This window comes from Felis catus, chromosome D1 (assembly GCF_018350175.1).
Source record: "Felis catus isolate Fca126 chromosome D1, F.catus_Fca126_mat1.0, whole genome shotgun sequence".
Classification (NCBI taxonomy): Eukaryota; Metazoa; Chordata; class Mammalia; order Carnivora; family Felidae; genus Felis; species Felis catus.
The window spans coordinates 22,977,210-22,998,141 of record NC_058377.1 but is presented as its reverse complement, the minus strand read 5'-3'; the positions used below and the strand labels follow the sequence as shown (position 1 = coordinate 22,998,141).

Here is a 20,932-nt window from a genome sequence, read left to right as displayed (position 1 = left end):
AAACTGTAACACGTGAGTGTTGGCTCCTATTACTTTTACTTAGCTCCTTCTGTACATATTACTCTGATCCAGAGTTGGTTTAAGGACTAACATAGTAAGGAATTCTCAGAAGTTAGTCATCGTATGGGTACATGCAAGAGCTATAGATGTAACGTGCTCTTAATTTTGCAGTTGAACTGAAAGGTGCTTGGAAACAATGTTGCATTTTTCCTAGTTGATTGTGTGATATAAGAATGTACATGAGCGTGCAGTTAATGTACACTAAGTGCACAGCTGGATGAAGTTTTACATATGCACATATGGGTGGCAACTATTAGCCAGATCAAGATCTAGAATATTTCTTTCACCTCGAAGTTCTCCTGGTGTTCCTTCCCAGACAACCCTGCCACCTCCATCAGGCAGCCACTGTTGCGCCTCATCTGACCATAGATTAGTTTTGCCTGTTCTCCAGCTATACTCATAAAAGTGGATTCCTATGACATGTACTCTTTTATATGTGGTTTCTTGCACTGCTCATAAGGTCTGTGAGATTCATCCATGTTATTGTGTATGGTAGTAATTTGTGCTTTTTAAATTGTTACCTAAAGTTTTTGTGTGTTTTGAAATTGGTAGTAGTTCATTTTATCGGCACATTGGATATGTGGTCACTGGGAAAAAAGAAACGGACACTTCTTCTCACATTATTTGAAAATCGGATGCTAGTGGCTAGCTTGAAAATTTACCATGACCTTATTTTTGTACATAAATATTAAAATGGGGTTGAATAGTTGCTCTCAGTCATAATTACATAAACCAAACCTGTTGTTAACTGTCCTTCTGTGTGTGTGTGTGTTTAGAAGGGAAGGAAGAGAGCCCCAAAACAGAGAAGAAGGATCATCTAAGGTAGCTTATATCTTTTCGTGCTTAGGATTTAATGCCATAATCAATACTTAGAAACGTACAGAAGAAAGCACCAGCTAGCACTAGCATGAGAGTCTTAGAAGAAAACCAAATAACGTAATATTCTTTTGAAAACAAAAATACACCAAAAATAAGAAAGTGGAGTAGGATGTGATGCTACAGAAAAATTTTGAAGAACAGGGCTGCTTGCTTCAAGAAGAAGACTTTTGGCTACTAACCTGATGTGCTAAATAAAATTTATTTCACCAAACAGTGAAACAAGAATGCAAGATGATGTTGATGAATGAGAAGGTTCTTTGTTTGTTTGTTTGTTCATTTTGAGGGGGTTGTGGTTGAGGTAAATAGTTTATTATATTTCTGTCCTTGGAAATGTTGATGAAGGATTTTCTGGGTGTCCTGCTGGAACACAAGCCACTTTTCTCCTTAGGAGACATTGTATTCTTCAGCTTTTGTAATTTCATTAAGTCTTATTTCTTCATACTCCTTGACGCAAGGTCGTTCTTGGCATACCGCCACGTGCATGGATGGCTTCCCCCGGATCCCAGAGGGGCAAGCTGACCCCCTTTCCTTCTTAAATCAGACCCCCGGTGGCCCAGATTTCGAGGGGATGGGGGTTGAAATAGTGATAAATGATTCATCTTCTGCCCTGTATGGGGCACTCAAAAGATGCAGATTTTGTTTCAAAGAAGGGAGAACTGTCTGTCAAATAGAGCTGCCTCATGATAGAGAATGCTCTTTTGAGGGGACACGAGCCCCTGATTACTGGACATTTGCTAAAGACACTGGGGAAGGGATCTCTTCCTTGGGTGAGAGATTGACCTACACGACCTCTGAGAGCCTTGCAGTAGTGAGACTCCATAAAGTGGGCTTTTACTACGTAGTGATTCTACATAACCAATACATGCATGATTTTGGAGGGAGAAAAATGTGTCAAAAATGTCCAAACAGCCACTGAGTCCATACATTTTCTCAAACCAACCCGAGTTTAAAGTTGAGGACTGCCTCAGCTTGCTGGCTTTGTTCACTTTAAATGTAATTCTTCGTTTATATCACTAGCAACTAAATGTCAGCTACTCTTTTCTTTCTTACATAAAGAGAAAATAGAAACTTCCCAGTATTCTACGTGTGCCAGCATCAGCAGTGATAATACTTTCCAAGTATAGTATTTGCTCCCTCTTGATGTAGGTACACATCTGAGAAGTTTCTTGAGGCCATCTGCTGGCCCAGGTGTATTTCTTCACTCTTACAACAGGTGTACTGTAAAAATGAATAAATATACATCTTCTCTCTCTGCCTTCTCTCCTCCACCCTACTTTTCTGTACTTGAATTTCGAGAGCGAGAAATCACTCATCCTGGGGGGAGAAAGTGACTTATCCAAGCAAAAAAACTATATCTGGGATATTTTCTGAGGCCCATAGTTACTTAATCTAACCATGTACATATCTTGTATCTGTAAATATATGTTAACTTGTGTTAATAATTGATACTTAACAATGGCTGAAGGTAATGTAGAATCCTGAATCACTGAAATAATCTTTATTTTGTAAGCAGAAAAGTAGAGTATACTGAGTTTACTGAGCTTTTGTGTTCATGTACACATATAAATAAACCCTCCGTTGCCTCCCTGTAACCTATAAGCAGGTCTGCTATGTTACCATTACCTTTTACCCCTCCAGCCGCCTTTCCAAAATGGGAGAGGGGTGAGAGGAGATTTCCAATGTGTGACCAAAAAACCCAACTTTTGGCCTTCTGCTGAAACTGCTTCTGGGTCGCCTCCCTATCTCCAGTGGGGGTTTTGCCCCCACTCCAAATCATCCATTTTTCTCCGTGTTACCAGAGTAGCAATCTTCCTAAAACATAAATCCGATCATGTGACTGCTCTCCTTAAAATCGATTTCTCCGGAGACCCTGAATCGCTCACTTATTAAGGCCCAGGTCTTCAGTGGGGTGTACAGGTGCTCTACCTACTGGATGCTACTGCCGTCTTTAGCTACTTTGAATCACTTGAATGTACCTTGCTTTCTGCCTTGCAGGCTGGGAACTCTGTCTCTCCTTTGCCTGATACTGTATCATCATTGTTTACATGTCTGCTCATCCTCTTCTTTCTCCTTAAGGACAGATGATGTGCTGTCCCCTCTATGTGTGATCATCCCTCTCACCCCCTTACTCGCACTATGCCTAACGAGTACTAAATACCCAAATGGCTGAATGTATCCGAGTGGTAATCACAGTGCTTCTGAAGTGTCACTGTGCTTTTGGATTTCTTGGGGGCTGTTTTTTTTCTTTTAATTTTTTTTAAATGCTTATTTATTATTTTTGAGGGAGAGACAGAGTATGAATTGGGGAGGGGCAGAGAGCGAGGGAGACGCAGAATCTGAAGCAGGCTCCAGGCTCTGAGCTGTCAGCACAGAGCCCAACTTGGGGCTTGAACTCACGGACCCCGAGATGATGACCTGAGCCAAACTCAGTTGCTTAACTGACAGCCACCCAGGTGGCCCTCTTGGGGGCTGTTTAAAATGATTTAATGAGTCCGGGGTGAATCCCAAGATTCTCCCTTTGTAGCGAGTTTCCAAATGATGTTGATGATGTTGCCTGGACCCTACTGAGTAGCAAGATGCTAACTGTCCTCTCTAGACCCATGCGTGATTTCAACATACAGTCTGCTCTTAAAAATCCAGTGAAAGTGGTGCTTGGGCGGCTCAGTCGGTTCAGCTCAGGTCACGATCTCGCGGTTCATGGGTTCGAGCCCCGCGTCGAACTCTGTGCTGCCAGCTCAGAGCCTGGAGCCTGCTTCGGATTCTGTGTCTCCCTCTCTCTCTGCCCCTCTCCCCCACTTGCGCTCTGTCTCTTCTGCCTCTCTCTCTCTCTTTCTCAAGAATAAATAAACATTAAAAAAGTTTTAAAAAATCCAGTTAAAGTCTGATTCTTCATGTCAAATTCAGGTAGACCACAGCTTCAAATAATGAAGATTAAAGAACGCTTTAGACAAAGAAAAAAAAAAAGTTAAATGTCTCATTATTGGAATGTTTGCATGATATTTTAACAGTTTTTTTTTCAGTTTTTGAATTTTTTAGTGTTAAAAAATTTAAATGGATGAATTTTTAAAATGATTATATATATTTAAAATGTGTATTTTTCTTCTGTGCAACATTTGGTGTCTGGAGAGGTGATACCAAGTTTTGTCTGGTTTTAAAATACTCACTATCGCAGGTGTTCTCTCGGATATATAGGTACTAAAAAGTGCAATTCTGGCTTCTGTCTCTTGCCAGGGAAATGCCTGGCAGTTATTGGCTTAATGAGTAATTGTACACACGGCCTGCTTGAAGGTAAATTTGGCAAGGGGGACAGATGTTTAATGGATAAAATACTACTTTTATCAGGCCATGAAATTACTGTAGTGACATCAGAACTTGGCAGCCTCTTTTATTCCAATAAAAACAAAAATAGCATCGTAAGCTAGGGAGAAGACATTTTTCTTGTCCATTTATTTTGGCTTATTTTCATGGTTTTGGCCTCAGGGTGTGTGTATAGCAAAATAACAACACAGTGAGTAACAGGCAAGAAGAATTAGGGAGTGAACATAGTTTCAGTTGAAACGGCCATGCTGTTTATCATTCACCTCTGTTTCAGTAATTTAAACTGTTCCTCTCAGTTTAGTGACTAGGAGAGTAGGAGGGGTGGGTATGAGGAACCCTCATCCATAAAGTGGAGTTAAACTTCATTATTTGGCTTGATATTATATAGCTCACGATGTATTGACAAAATCTGACAATTGGCTTATAAAAATACTCACGTGAGGGTAAATGTCTGGGTGTGATTACAGATGCAACAGTACAGTTTTGTAGAAAAGGTGCCATTTAATTCTTTTTATAAACACTGGTAAAATAACATCGTGTTGCCAGTCAATTCAATTTGATTGAATATAGTGTTTCCTCCCGCCCGTTTTCCCCTGTTCACGCTCGTCGGGAAATTAGATTTTTAGATTGTTACCATGACTTAGCGACCCCTCATATACCAGGATTTCAGTTTTGTGTCCAGGCATCTGAATAGCAGGTCAGTAGATCCTGGGACCACTCAATACTGAGAAGATACTTTTATTGTTCTTGATAGATTGTTAAACTCCTGAACAGAACCATACTGAAGTCTAACTATTACATTCTGTCCATGATTTACTTTGTGGGTTCGTCTTACTGTGATCACCTTTTTAAACAAGCTCATTTTATTTCTTTCATCAAATCTTGGATGTTCATCCAAAGTGGAATTACAAGTTTAGTTTTATAGTAAGGACTGTATAGTTCTGATGGGGTAAAGTGTATTTCAAACTGTATTCTAAATAGATACTTCTGCTTAAGATGTATTTTCAAGTCCTATTATAATCTGATTAGGATGGTTCTGATCTCTTTATCTGTTTGTTTGATTTCTATTTATTGATGATTAGGCATATTTTCTTTCTTTATGGTCAAATCCATTTTGAGATTAAAACACATCAGAACTCTACCTTGAATTTCTAATTTCAATCTCTATTGATCATGTTTTAGACTATTTTGTGTTTGAATTGGGCTTTGACTGTAGACCTATATAGGTCTTTCACATAATTTTCTTCTTACACTTCTTACATTTTGGAGCTAAGTTTTTTAAATCCCGTGGCTAACAAAAACCAATTTGAGTCATTATAAGATGGGTTGTTAACTGTGGTCTCCTATTAGGCTAGCAAACACAGTTGTCATTATTTGTTATTTCTTTTGTGTTTGAGGATGCATTTTAAAAGAGCTATTGTCGTAGTGGTTAGGTCTTAAAGTAATTTCACATTTGTTACTATGACAGCAGCCACAGTGGGGTTTTTAATCATACAATGCAGCTCGTGCAGAGATTGATATCAGCATTTTGTGGCATCAAATAAATTTTAGCCCAGGGATTTGACTACATACATCTTACTGTTGTCAGTAGGGGTCTTGTAGCCAGCTCCCAAAGTGGGAATGTGAACCTTCCAAGTCCTGGCTGTATCCCATTCCACGGGAAAATAACAAATCGTTTTAAAGAGACATTGTCAGTGTTTTACTTATTTTGGGATTTCTCTTTGAGATAGGAGATTATCAGGGAAAAAAGGTGAGGAAATGATTAACCCTGCAGGACAAAGATCAGATTCAGTGTTTTCTTAGCTGGCTGCGCATACATACAGAATACTTAATTAGTTGTGGTCACAGATGTCAGCTGGTCGTGGAATCAAATCAGCAGGCACCCCCTATCGAACTCCCATGGCCCTTCAACAACCAAGAAAGAGAAACTGAGTTTTTGGTTTTTCCTTTCTGCAATGCAGGCTTCCTACCACCCCCGCCTCCCGCCCCCTTCATGTGAAATGCGAGTTTTCTGGATAAAAAAAAAATCCTTTCGCTTGATATTTGGTACACAAAGGAAGTCCCCGTTTGCTTTGTGGAAGTTCTTTCTAATTCACTGAGAAATACTAACCTCTTCTGTATCTGATTTACCTGGAGCGGATGTAAACTCTGGCAGTTTAACAACAGGTGACGTGGTGACGAAGGAGTGACTGTATTGCTTTTGCAGACCAGGACTCTTGTCTGTCTGGTGTGCTGCAGCCTGGGAAAGGGAAGTGCTGTCCTGTGTGGGGTTGCGGTGGAGAACCACATCACCCGCCTTGCTCACTTAGCGCCTTGTGAAGTGTTCCAGCGATGACGACTCCTGCCTTGTGGTTCTTTTTATTCCAGACGCAGAATGATCTCCTCTTTCTGATGGTGGTGTGTGTTTGTTTATCTGCTTAAGTGTATGAAACAGTAAAATTGTCATGAGAGTGGAAACCATGAGGACAATACGTGATTGAGCATTAGGATCGTGTTTATGAGAGTTTTCATGTAGTTGAAAGTTAGATCTTTAACATCTCTCTAATGCTGGGAAAGGAGGTTCTTTGAAACTGTAGTCATTCCTCTAAAGCTTAAATTAGATTATAATTGCACATTTGTCTGTGCTTAGGAAGAGAATAAAATACTTCTACGTTTTGTTTTGTTTTGTTTTCTCTTTGACATTTCTTTGACATTTCTAAACCACAGACTCTGCATTCTGGATTCTGTTGGCCTCACGGAAGCTATGGAAGTGAATTTTGCCTAAGATAAAATTGATTCCCTGGTGTCTTATAGTTTTGAACTCTTTCCTCTACAGAGGTTACTTTATTTTTATTTCTAGCCACAGGGATCCTTGCTTTCTAGCACACTTCTTTAAAGCAGGCGCTTGGAAATTTCTCTAACAATGTCCCAGCTGAAATGAAGTTTGGAAGCCCTTTCCAATTCTATGTAAAATCAGGAAAATAGCAAAGGAGCTTTTTTTTAAAAATTTTTTTTTTAACATTTTATTTGTTTTTGAGACAGGGAGAGACAGAGCATGAACAGGGGAGGGTCAGAGAGAGGGAGACACAGAATCTGAAACAGGCTCCAGGCTCTGAGCTGTCAGCACAGAGCCCGACGTGGGGCTCGAACTCACGGACCGCGAGATCATGACCTGAGCTGAAGTCGGATGCTCAACCGACTGAGCCACCCAGGCGCCCCGCAAAGGAGCTTTTTAGAAGTAAATCTCATTTTACATTTGTGTCTTTGTGGAATGAACATCAAATCTACATTGAGATGTTCTTTTCTCTTAATGGTTGTTCCATGATACCCCTGTATCCAAAACATGACGGATGATTATCAAGACATAATTTGGTTTTTCATTTCTTAGATTTGTTAGAAAATGAATTCAAGCTTTGCAGTTTTTTTTAATTTTATTTTTTTAATTTTTTTTTAACGTTTATTTATTATTGAGAGACCGAGCATGAGCAGGGGAAGGGCAGACACAGAATCGGAAGCAGGCTCCAGGCTCTGAGCTGTCAGCACAGAGCCTGACATGGGCTCGAACTCACAAACTTCAAGATCATGACCTGAGCTGAAGCCGGGACACTCAACCAACTGAACCACCGAAGCACCCCTCAAACTTTGCAGTTTTACATGATGCTTTTAATGTTGCTTTGACCAGTTAACTTCTCTTTCGTTTTGTGTCACTGTATAAGGTTGGCTAAAACAAATGCTAACGCTAAAGCATTTAATGACAGCTAATTTGTATTATTTTGGTGAAAATCAAGCCAGTCGTTAACTGTTTAATGAAATAGTTTAAAAATGGTTTTGATGACAAGATCGAGAAGAAAGAAAAATAGACATTCATAAAGGCAAATTTTGCTCCTCCTTCATTGGAGTGAAGAGTGAGTTGTGATAGCAACAGAGACCAGCTTCCAGTAAGAGGTGTGAGGCTGTTTATTTTCACTCTGGAGATGTATATACTACAGAAGGAAAACTCTGGCCTTGCTTAACCTAAGCAAGTCATTACTTATCTACGATCTGGCAAGCAATTTGATTAAAGTTGACAGAGCTCATATAATACCAGAACCAGGCCCTCTTAATGATTGATGAGGCTTGTCTGTAAGTCTTTTTTTTTTTTTTTTTGAAAGAAGAGAAACTGAACAAGAATGAATACTTGTTCAGATCTCTAATTGCCCAGTATAAGCCAAGTCTATAATGTAGTTTTGTGTATAGTGATTAATATGTATTAATTTGTATGTTGTTTTAGGTAATGGTTAAATGGCTTTAAAATAATACTTTTATGTCAGCAGGTTAATTTGGCTTTTACATGATTAAATTCTTAAAATATTAGGGTTCCTGCCCGATATTTTTAACAGCTTTTAAATAATGGTTTTCTTTGATGTTTCTTTGATATTCTTTAGTATAGTGGAAGTTTTAACCTATAATTTTCTTCTTTGTTCTCTTGTGAAATTGAATTATTTGGAAAGTCTTCAGCTTTAATTTTAATTTTTCAACCCCTTGCTCTCTAAGGGTATGAAAATGATTTGGACAATTGTTAGAGCATATTTGGGCTGTGGGGTGTTGTGACTCATTTCTTTGCTGCATTATTTGTTTCTTTCCCAACACACTGATACTAGGTGTGACTGGAATGTGCTGAATGGTCTTGCAACGCTTTACATCATTATTCTATGTAGGGTGCTTAGCTCAACTAATGAAGAGAAATGTTTTTTTTTTTTTTTTTTATCATTCATATGCTGCTTAGTAGATGGTGGGCTACTAAGGACTGGCGGACAGCTCCCCCAACCCCACAACTTGTTTTAGGTAAACTTAGCATGTGGAATTTCCATTAATGGAACAGTTGAATTGAGAATGAATTAGTTTTCTGTAAAATTCTGGGAATTTTTAGGCATCGTATCATAGGGGTTTGGATGAGGGTAAGCTCTAGAGAGTGAGTACCTGGGGTCAAAGCCAGCTTGCACTACAGTCTAGTGACATGACCTCCCTGTGCTTTGGTTTCTTCACCTGTATAATGGGAATGAATGATAGCTCATCAGGCTCTTGGCCATCTCATTTTAGTGTTCGTGTGATCAGGTAGATGGTTCTCGAGGGCGGTGTTGCTGCTCTGATTGTTATAATTGCTATTGGTGAGATGGGCTCATATCCACAAAAGGGGGTATTATGGTGACACAGTGAATTAGAAACTGTGGAATCAGAATCAAATGAGTGGGGATTAAACTCTGGGGAGCCACAAATGGGGGAATACGCTGGAATTGATTATATGTTTTTGGACTGGTTAGAACCCAGTGCATAGCAAAGAGCGCAGTTGGGTGAGTATTGAGCTAATACTCAATTAGCTCAATTAGTAAGAGCTAATGGGGAACTTTTGGGAACATTCCTTTGACTTTCCAAACAAGTGAACACCATTTGACTCTCTTGTTCCACATGTTCAATTTTGTAACTTTGTGATCTCCCCTTCTCCCTTCTTATCTCCCCAAACTCAGTGTAAACATACTTCAGTTAATACCAAGAAAATAAAATTTATTTTGTGAGAGATGTACTTCATACCTACCTTCACTGACATGTTCTTAGAAGCAAGGACTATTGTTGGTACCCTTTGCTAATTTTCTGTTGATAATTTCCCCAACAAATGTTTTTTCTTTTTTAATTTTTTTAATGTTTATTTATTTTTGAAGGGCAGAGAGACAGAGCGTGAGCAGGGGAGGGGCAGAGAGAGAGGGAGACACAGAATCCGAAACAGGCTCCAGGCTCTGAGCTGTCAGCACAGATCCCCATGTGGGGCTAAACTCACAAGCTGTGAGATCATGACCTGAGCTGAAGTTGGACGCTTAGCCGACTGAGCCACCCAGGTGCCCCATCCCCAGCAAATCTTCTTATCTATGGGAAATCCCAGTGTTTTCTGGAATTCTTATATGTATACTTAAATAATGAGCATGACTCTTACGTCCTTTTAAATTTGTTACTTTTCTTTTGGGCTTACATATGGTCAGAACAGATAAACACTTAACTGGGATTGGTAGCATTAAAGACCACCAATAAAGTGCCATCCCCAAGTTGTTTCCAAGAGAGAAATAGAATAGATGTGGAATCATCAGATGCAAATATTTGACATGGAGATAGGCCAGTTATGCACACTGTCGGCCCCACCCCGGCCACTCCCCTATTTTGTTTCTAGTTGGCCGGCTTAAGTATGTTGCCCTCAAGTGACTGTTGAAGATCGAAGTTTAGCGGTGGAGGTGCATCCAAAAAATTGAAGAGGGGATTGTGGAACCAGGACATGACAGGTGGTGGGCAGTCTTCCCTTTTTGGCTGGCCATTCCCTCTTTATCCGTAGGGTTTTTTTTTTTTTTTTTTTTTTTTGGTTGTTGTCCATAGTGACAGTAATAATGCTTCAGGAAGGAGGCACTTAGGCATTTTGTTGTTGTTGTTGTATTCTTTCAGTTAAGCGCTGAAAACTCCATCTGTTTTCTTCTAGTCCGCTGGTTGGCCTCATTATTGTATTTCTATCACTGGAATCGGGGTTTTCAGGGAAACACGGTAATTTTTGTAGTGATACTGAATGCGTTTGCGGGAGAAAACGTTGTGCCACAACTCTGCAAATGCACAGACTTTAAGGTATTCCCAGGGGTGCCTGGGTGGCTCAGTCAGTTAAGCATCCGACTTTGGCTCAGGTCATGATCTCATGGTTCGTGGGTTCGAGCCCTGTGTCAGACTCTGTGTTGACAGCTCAGAGCCTGGAGCCTGCTTCAGATTCTTTGTCTCCCTCTCTCTCTGCCCCTCTCCCGCTCATGCTCTGTCTTTCAAAAATAAATAAACGTTAAAAAAAAATAAAAAAAGATATTCCTTCTGGGTCCTATAACATAGAGGATAAAGCTTGGTTGTATTGCATTTATAGAGTTTTCTTAGGGTGGTGGTCTTGGTGGCTTTGGAGGTAGGTGGCATTTATAGGATTCTTTTAACTGTTTTGATTTGGGGGGCTGTGAATCTTGTATTTGAAACTGTAATAGTTCTTGTTCTATCCCCAACCCCACTCTCAACTCAGATTTGCAGGGATGTGTGTGATCAAGGAAATAGCTGTGTGTTTGATTAGTGAACATAGTGTCTTAACTGAGATGATAATGTATTTTGCTAAAAAGGGGTCAGCGCTCAAACTTTGTCAAAGGGCAAAATTCTTATAAACTATTACTGATTAAATGATTTTTATTACGAATCTCTTAATTATATAGAAAAGAAACTAGATGCAAACTTCTTGTAAAACTAAAATTTACAAAATAAATATATTACCACAAAACCAATATAATTCAAAAATGTAAAATCTTTAAAACATTTTTTAGATTGTCAGTATTGTAGAAAGAAACTTTTGCTTGTTTTATATTTCACTTGCTTATTTCATATGATTGTTTTAAAATTTTAAGCGTGATTTAGTACGGTTTTTCTTTTTTTAATAATGACCTTGTTTTTAACTACTGGTCCAATATTTTGTGGGCAATCACTTTAAAAGTGCACTGCTATATATATAGTACTGAGCAATTAAACAACCCATTCAATGAAGTGTTTGTATGTATTAATATTTGCTTATTGCCGATGAGCCAGAGTGATAGGGGATCTTTGTAATTTGTGTGTTCATGATATTGTATAAGGCTGTGTGCCATGACATGCTTTTTGAGTTTGTCACACTTATGCCACCATGAGCTGGAAGATAATTCACATCTGCTTTTCCTCTTACCTGTGTCAGAACTTCCTTTGTACTCTGTATTCTGTAACTTCATGTGACTTTCACATGTCACAGACATGACCCAAAAACACGAGTGCAAATTAGGCACTGAAATCTTGTGTCCTGCCTTCATTGTCTGGCTAATGATTCACAGTAAGTTTACAGTAATTGAGTTCCAGAAGCGCAGAAACACAGTGAAATTTGTAAAAAATAATTTTCGTCCCTCCGACAATCATTTTGCAGATTAAAATCGAGAAAGAATGAAAGTTGCTGGAGCTTGAAAAAAATTAAAAAAAAAAAAAAGAGAAAGAAAACTAAAACCTGATAGTTTTGAGAATCCCTCCAGAATGGGAAGTGACCGTGGATTCTCACGGACATCAATGGACATAAAACCGGATTTCTACTCAAGGCCTTTCTTTTAATTAGGAAGCTGTAGGTAGAAAGGGGTAAGAGGTAAGCGTAGGCCTGGGATTGCCCTGGGTTCAGATGTTACCCCTGCCCTTTACAAGCTCTAGAATCTTGGGGAGGTTACTAGAGTTTTCTTCTTTACTGTTACCCCTCTTGTAAAATGGAAACAATACCCATCTTTAGGAACGTTGTGGGGATCAACAATAATGCATGTAAAATCTTTCACCAATAAACTTAATAATTGGTAGTTGTTATCCTTTAGAATAATTAATTTCATAAGACAGCTGTTTGGTAAGATGTACAAGTAGATTTACTTTCACACACAGGAAAGCCAGTTAACTCCCTGCCTAGTGGAAGCAAGAGGCAAGGGTGGGGTAGAGTATCAGAATTATTTGGCAAGGTTTTTCATGCTGCGCGTAGAGCCCCGCCTCCTTAAATCATTTCCAAGTGACCTACCATCACCACTGGGACTGGATCATCGCTCTTTGGTGCTGGGGCAGAAAGATGACAGATCTACTGACTGAAGCATTTGAGTCTTTCTCCGGTAACTTGGACGTAGTAAGTGCTTGTACGACCTTTTAAAATCTTAATTTTATAAATACGTATAAAGACAAACATTTGTTTATGCAGATAAATCAGTGAGTTGATTTTGTCCGGTATTGACAGGGAGCGACTAATCCACCTCATGTGTGTGTATAAGTTAGCATTGTGGCATTTTGCTTAAAAAATGTGCTTGTTTTCCTTAGGTATTTTTTTGCCAAATTGAGTACTTTAAAAAGTGTTGGCAAGAGGTGGGACAGATTGACTCGATAGTTTTAAGGGAGTTTATATAACTCTCTGTGGTTTCACCCAATGAATTTGGCCAGTACTATCTAAGTATGTTTGAAACACCTCCTTGAGAGTTATCTTCCTAAATTTAATAACAACTTTATGTGGCAGGATTTTATTTACATGGTTTTGACCTTACAGAAATTCATGCCACATTGCAGGAAACATAAGTATGTACGGTAAGAAGCCCTGATATTTTCGTCTGTAATGCCAATCTCTGTCATAAGTATATGAAGTCTTTTGTTTTAGCTACAAACCCTTCAACTGTAGTAAAAGCAGAGAATTGCATTTACCTATTGTTGGCCCTATGCCTGTATGACTTTCAAGTTCATGGTGAATGTTTCTGCGGACTCTACTGGGTTATTTCTGTGGGTGAGCAAAGTGATAATAGTGCTTCTGATATTGTCGATAGTATCCTTTTCTCTTCAGGTTGAAAAGAACTTTTGATAACATCTTTTATTTACTGTCTTCTCACTTTTGCCCGTGGCTTTTCTCTAATGCTGCGTCCTGCACTGTGTTAGTCATTTGGCTTAAGTACCTATCACATTATACAGCACATAACTATTAGCTATTGATTTAAAAAAAATTGACATAATAAAAAATAGGAAAATATGGGTGTTCACTTCCATCAAAGACCAAATAAACTCAGTGAACAGGTCATAAAGCATTAGTGTTGATTGTCTTAAACTGCTATTTAGGAGTGGGACACTATTCTTGTATCTTCTCTTTTGGCTTACTAGAATGTTTTTAAGCATATGAAATTAGTAGTCTGTGAAATAACTTCATAATTCACAGGAAACATTGCTGGGTTTCTCTCAATGTACATTCATTCATTCATTGACATTTGTTAAGCACTCATTTTGTGCAAGAAACTTCCCAGGTATGGTACATAGTGGTGAGCAAAATAGACCTGGCTCCTTCCCCTCATGGAACTGACAAACTAGTGGTTAATCCAGGTCAGGTAGGAATTTTTCACATTTATGTGACCTGTAAGTATCTAGCCTAGTTCTTTTTTTTTTCACAGTATAAAGAGTCAGATGAAGTCAAATTGTGCACGTTCTCTTCAAGGAATCCTCGTTGGCCATAATTTTGACCCGGGGGAAATCAGGTTAAAATGAAAATCAAAGCCATTACTGAAGAAGGAAAGAAGTTTTAAAGCATCAAGTTTTAGAGTGGTGTGTAGAGAGAGAGTAATGGATTTTTTTTTAGTTGAATGTAGGGATGTATACATGTAAACTTCCTGCATCTGAAACACCCTTTTCCTGGCAGGGTCTAAAAGTTTGACCTATTTTGGAGGGGACTGTTACTAATGAAGAGAAGGGATGACACTCTGGTACCAGAGGGGTATCTTTGAGTGGTAGAAACCTGTCAATACCAAGAAGATTAAAAATGCTGTTTTAGGGACATTTGTTGGTTGAGATTCAGGATGAAAAGCTATGGGGATGTCTGTGTTCAATGCTCCATTGGGGGGCGCGTGATTTAGCCTATATTGTAACCAAAGGTTGGTATTGAGCTATTATACTAGACGTATATTATAATATACTATGTAACAATTATGTATACTATGCTTGTAATACATGACAGATGATAATATATAATAATATATGAGTTAAGACAATGAAAACTTAGGTCTATTGATTAGTTGTTTCTCAACATCAGTCTTCAAAGCAGCATAGTTTATAATGAAGATTTTATATTTGGAGCAAAATGAGGAGCAGTGGACCAAAAGACATGTAGTGATTGCTTTCTACAGCTAAATTTATTCTGAAACTATGTTTTGCCTGCCTTTTTGTTCTGTTCCACTGAGATGATAGTGGATGGCAGGTTTTAATTTGTCTAAAAAAGTATTCTTGGCGAATGGTTGGCAGGCTTGCATGGGATCATCCAGGTGTATTGCCTTAGTTTTCAGTATCACTGGTTATTGAAATCCGAATTTCTGGGAACCAGTGCTGTAGATTAAACCTAGTAAGTTGTCAGTATGCAGTCGTCTGTCCTGGGATGTGGCTTCTTTGCCATTTCTCTTGCCAGATGTTTGTCTATGAGATACATGTGCCCAAGGGTTGATGATGCATCAGCATCAAGGAGGGTTCCCTTCTTGCCACAACCTTAAGTTGGCCTTTTATCTTTCTCTAAAAGAAATAGAAATGCCTCGCTTGGTTTTCAGTGCACCTTCATTGTTCCCTGTACTGAGGTCAGGAGGCAAGCACCTAAAAGTCTCTCTATATAAAGGCTGCTTTTTAGATGTTTTATTGGTACTGCTGTTGGTTATTTTAATTAGTAGTATGTTTTATGTGCGCCCCGAGGCTGTTCAAGCAAAGAATGTAATTCAAATAAACAAAATAATATCTGATGTTTTGGAACACCCACACCTGCCATCTGGGCCTTTTCTCTTAAGGTAGACTTACTTAGGTTGGCAGGGAAGCTAGGAAGAGAAAAAGGAGATGATTATGTAGAGTTATGAAATGTTTTAAATGTAAATTCTTGGAAAGCTTGATAACCCAAGTGTTAAAATTGGGAAGGCCATTTTCTTCATAAGCAGTGGTTGAAGATAAATACTGAGTGTTCACAAGAAGACCAGTCTTTTCCATTGTTTTACATGTTCCTAACAACCTTTACATGTCTCTCTAACAGTGTTTCCAGAGTTCTGCGAGTACCTTAGAGATAATTTGACTGTAAAACGGTGAAGGACACTTTCACAATGCAAGAGCATTTGCCAGGGAAATTTCTCCGGTTTTTTTAGTTGGATATGAAATAAAGGGGCCACCTCTATAGGTTTTTACAATGAAATCGTAAAATAGTCTCCGACTAAAATTACGTGTAAAAAAATTTTCTTTTCAACTTAGCTTTTTTTTTTTTCTGATTTAACACAAATACTCTTTTTTCTGTTTGCAAACTGAAGTGAGCTATATATGCTTTTGACTTAATTTTTAGAGCTGAAAATGTGTTGATTTTGGATACCTTGGCTGAATTCCCCCCCACCCCCACCCCTTTCCCTCTTTCATTAAGTGCAGTCTTTTTTGGAGTTTGCCAGAGATGAGGCAAAACTTGTATAAGAGTTGCACCTGAGCTTTTAAGTGTTTTTTTTTTTTTTCCCCTCACTTAAACACGGCACTTGTAAAAGGTTTGTCATAGAATCCTAAAGCTGGAAAAACTTACGCGGTTCTTTTCCCCTTTACAGACAGAACCTAAGCCACACTAAATTAGCAAATGTTCTACCTGGCTGACATTCTCTAGGAAAAAGAAATATATCCATTTGGAGCACTAACTTAATTTTTATAAAATATATTTAAAATATATTTATTAAAATATATTTAAATGCCTTATAGTAGTTTTTAAACATAATATTTTTAAAATGAGGGCTCCTGTCACTTCTTGCAACTTTTTTATACCTCAAAAATAGTTTTAAATGCTATTGTTTATATGTAATCCAAGAGTTAAAGATGCCAGAAACTTAGGAAATGAGATCATGGTAGTCCCTATTGTGTTACTCTACTTTTTGCCCCCCCCCCCCCCCCCCCCCCCCCCGCCCATCTTTTTTTCCCCAGCTACCTTGAATATAAGCATGCAGTACATTTTTGTTGTGTAAATGAATGGGAAACTGCTTTTTTTGTGTTTGTAGGCTGCAGATTCCAACTGTACTCACAGTCTGGCTTAGAAAATGGGTCAAGTGAAGAGATTTTAGACTATTAAGCTAAGGTTCCAACCCACAACACTCTTATAATTCCAAGACCCACATTAATCATGTCATTGTATAAACAGTGAAGCTGTAACTCTCCTGTAAATCTCACCAAAACAAAACAAGACAAAATGAGACAAAACCCCCCTCATGTTGTTCATAGAAGCCAATGATGACAAGTCCTTAAAAGTATAGGGTCTATAGATGTATCAACATATAAATTGTATTCTACACACGTAAGGTGTTGCTATGTTGTGTATATAGGAAACGTTGAATACAGTGTAATATAAAAAATTTTAAGAAATAATACCAGAACTTGTATGTCTAAGTCAGAATCTGTAAGCTGTGTGTTCAGTCTCACATTGCTGTTATGCCACGAAATTTGGAGTTCCTTTGGAATTATCTTTACTGGTTATAGCACTGTAAAAAAAAAATTTGGTGTTCTTGATTTATTGGGAAATAGCCACTAATGAATAAATTTGTCGATAAGGTTGGAGTTAGGACACTATAGTGTTAAACATCAGATGTTATCATAACAATGAGAATGGTTTTTACACCTGGTTTACACATTGTCATTGAAAATATTTAACAAAGGATTTTCAACGTTTATTTATTTTGGGACAGAGAGAGACAGAGCATGAACGGGGGAGGGGCAGAGAGAGAGGGAGACACAGAATCGGAAACAGGCCCCAGGCTCTGAGCCATCAGCCCAGAGCCTGACGTGGGGCTCGAACTCACGGACCGCGAGATCGTGACCTGGCTGAAGTTGGACGCTTAACCGACTGCGCCACCCAGGTGCCCCTTAACAAAGGATTTTCAGAACAGTTTTACACAGAGGAGTGTCACTGGAATAAGTTGATGTGTCTTCCAAGTTGGGTCAGTCTGCTACTATGGTTTTCCCAGTATTTTATGGTGTGTGTGTTTGTGTGTGTGTGTGTGTGTGTGTGTGTGTGTGTGTGAGAGAGAGAGAGAGAGAGAGAGAGAGAGAGAGACAGAGAGAGAGAGATTTCTGTTTCAGTGTGTCATTGGATCATTTCTTTTGGCCATCCTATTTACTGTTGCTTAACTTCATGTCGAAATGTAGCCACTGTTATTTTCTACATAACGCTGGTGGCCAGCTTTGCTTCATTTCTGGTAGACAGGCTGTGCCTAAGGCTACATACAGCTACTTCTTTGGCTGCTTCTTTGGACTAAAAGGACACGCCGTACTGTGCTGTGTTTACAAAGATACCATGATGTTAATTGATTTTTCTATTTTCTAGTTCATCGGGGCATTGTATCTTGAGCATTTCTTTGACTTTAACTGCCTATCAAAGTTTTCTGGGGCTGCAAGTTTTCTTCATACAGGCCAATGCGTATTTTCACATTTCTATAGACTTAACAGTCCACTTGAGGTAATTAGGTACTGACTACATAGTAATCTATGATTGGCTTGTATGTCCATTTATGAATGTGCTTGAAGAGTCCTATTATCAATGCACGGTCAGTCTTCCATGGTGCTATGACAGCTTTGATGAAGCTGTGTCTGATCTAATTCCTGTCACTAGTTGGAACAAAGCAGGGGCGCCTAAGAAATCCAAACTCCTTCGGTTGTTTTATGCAGCCATGGTTAAAGATGGAATGAAGTCCTTGGAAACCAGTGTCACTATGTTCCAGGTCGCTAGGAAGCTTCCAGCTCAGCAGGTAACATAATATAAAAGTCATTGTGATGGAGATCCCTTGCCCAGCCAGCGTTGATTCAAGTTTATTTGCAGCACAGATATTTTTCTTAGATTTCTAATTTTTTCCTTATTTTGCTATGTCCTAAAGGTTTAATTGTATACAGTAGAATATATTTCATGGAAATGAATTTCTCCTTGAGGTTTTATTTCCTTGTTATTAAAATGAAATCTAAACCAAACCCCTGAGGGCGAGTCTTTTGTAACAGCCAGGGAAAAATTTGTTTCATTTGGTAAGCTCTGAGCAATGCCCTGGACATAATAACAACTATATTAAATTTATTACCCAACACTCCTCTAAAGCCCCCTTTCAAATGCATTCATATTCCTCCTCCTCATCCTTCATCAAAACAAGTTAGCCGAATGTCTGTCTGGACCTTTGTAAGATCAGTCTGTTCAAGTTTAACTAGTTCTTCGCAAACTTAAACATTTTTGCTCTTAGCTAGCTTTTGTTTTGTGGTTACCGTAACCCTATTATTTTTTTCCCCGTGAAGCCAATGCCAGTGACAAGCTTGAAAATCTACTGATTTGTGGCAAGTGTTGACTCTTTGGTGCCTGCAAAGCAATCCTTTTGAAACTTGCTGTATTTTGTCTTTTTAATAATCTCTCCCGAGTCTCCTTGGAGAATTTCGCTGTTTGCAGCTGTGTTTTAGAATATTCATAATGCTCCTGTCCAGTTCACGGTGGGTGTCAGAATTAGCCTGTTTCCGTGATTTTTGGTTTCCTGTGTTCTAGAAGCAGGAAGAAATAGGCTCTTTGAAAGACAGTGGAACAGGAACACTTGACTTTTTTAAACACACAAATACTGTGAACAGACCTGAAGTCCACACTCAGACCCCTTCTCTTTTGGAGCGTAATTAGGACCACGCTGACTCCCATTGCTGGCAGCTGCTCACTGTTGCCTTTTTCTGCTGGTGACCTTTGATCTCCGTGACCTTTCCTGGGGTTAGTCCTAGGCCCTTTTCATTGTGTTGGAGCTGAAGTGGCTCATGTGGAGTTGATTATTTCTTTGCTCATTTGGCCTTTTTGGTGCCATAACTCCAAGTCACTTCCATTTTATCCCTCTACTCTTGATGGTCCCCAGTGAAAGGAAATGCTTTTGCAGACAGCAGGATCAGTTTGTACGCTTGGCTGACTCGATGGAGGCCCCGGGGACGTGGGGGGAAAGGTTGTGAAGCCTGTAGGTGTCAACAGTTTTCGAGAAGTTTGATCTGAATGTTGGTGCGATCATCACCGTGCGCATAAAATGGGCACCGTGAAGAGCTGCGTTTCGTTCGGAGGGGTCTGAGTTCTGGTAAGAAGAGATGGCCGCAAGTTACTGATGTGGACCTGGGTGTTTTGATGTCCTGCAGCTCTACGTTTGTAAGATTTATATGTTCTTCCTACTGCCTCCGAGCTACTTGGCAGGTCAGAGCATGCATCATCGTCAATTGCACATGACTGCTCTAAGGGATGCTTTCATTTCTAAGAGAAGGAGAGTAACCCCCGTAGATTAACATGCTATTAGATGGCGTATTTGCTGCAGCTGGACTGAGGAGAGCACTTTGCTGCTTTTCCTCACCTTCCTCCTGCCCCCACCGGCTCCTCCAGTGAAATCACTGAAAGATGGGTGACAGCTGTTACTCTCATTTTTTGAGGCCCCGCGTGTACAGCGTGAGGACTGTCGCGGATCAAAGGCTGGAGCGATCATGGAGTCAGCAGTTGAGGAATGTGTCTGATCACCCTAAACCGTAGTACCTTTGAAGGGTATATGTGTGTGAAATTCGGTGACATTTTGAAACTCATTTTTAAGAAACCCGAGTGTGCATCCCTATTTCATCCCCATTTTCTTTTTCGTTTTAAAAGTTTGTATTCATGGTACTGATAAGGTGGATTATTTTGAATGAGGAATTGCTACTCCTTCCAATGTAGTGGATTTTTTTAAAATAAGGATTAAAAGGGAGCACCTCCTCAAAAGGGAGCACAATCTCGTCTCTCTGTTATTGCCCCCCTCCCATCTCTGAAGCACTTCAGGCTTCTTTCTGTGCCTACTTGGCCTCTTTCTTAGAGTTCCACTTATGCCCAACCCAACTCATTTTCTCTACGCCTTACGGGATGCACTCTGTATTCACGCTGCCATCAAAACAGCGACAACAAGCCGTGGAAAACCCTGCTGCTTCTCGTGTATTTCCTGTGCTTAAGTGAACGCATGTCAAGCACTCACTCACTCGTCCCAAGTAGAAATCTGGACAGCAGCCTTGTTCTTTTACTTAAGGTCAAAGCACTGGGGAGGGGAAGCAGATGACTGGATGGTAGTGAATTCCAAAGATGTCTAAGAGACCGGTTTTTTTC

At 39.4% G+C, this 20,932-nt stretch overlaps 1 protein-coding gene across 6 annotated transcripts in view; it reads left to right on the top strand.

Moving 5' to 3' along the window:
* CDON (cell adhesion associated, oncogene regulated) overlaps positions 1-20,932 on the top strand; it is a 105,650-nt gene that overhangs the window by 5,573 nt on the left and 79,145 nt on the right. The window contains exon 1 of one of the 6 annotated variants that reach the window (XM_003992553.5): positions 11,652-12,937. The exons of 4 other annotated variants lie outside the window; for them this stretch is intronic. The gene's annotated coding sequence lies outside the window, so the exon portion shown is untranslated. Of the gene's footprint in view, positions 1-11,651; positions 12,948-20,932 lie in introns of those variants that run through there. One more of the 6 variants, XM_011286500.4, reaches the window with a different exon arrangement.